Source organism: Nematolebias whitei, chromosome 2 (genome assembly GCF_014905685.2).
Source record: "Nematolebias whitei isolate Nwh7 chromosome 2, NemWhi1, whole genome shotgun sequence".
Classification (NCBI taxonomy): domain Eukaryota; kingdom Metazoa; phylum Chordata; class Actinopteri; order Cyprinodontiformes; family Rivulidae; genus Nematolebias; species Nematolebias whitei.
Window position 1 is genome coordinate 3,773,822 of NC_056499.1, and position 206 is coordinate 3,774,027.

The window sequence follows — 206 nt, forward strand, 5'->3', positions numbered from 1 at the left end:
CTTCAACTGCTTCACTTCAGCTGCTTCACTTCAGCTGCTTCACTTCAACTGCTTCACTTCAGCTGCTTCACTTCAGCTGCTTCACTTCAGCTGCTTCACTTCAACTGCTTCACTTCAACTGCTTCCCTTCAGCTGCTTCACGCAGCTGCTTCACTTCAGCTGCTTCACTTCAACTGCTTCACTTCAGCTGCTTCACTTCAGCTGCT

The 206-nt window shown here is 49.0% G+C and overlaps 1 protein-coding gene across 1 annotated transcript in view; it reads right to left on the bottom strand.

Annotated features, from left to right (window-relative positions):
• Positions 1-206, bottom strand: part of dennd2b (DENN domain containing 2B) — a 3,400-nt gene that overhangs the window by 3,055 nt on the left and 139 nt on the right. The gene's annotated exons all lie outside the window — the stretch shown is intronic.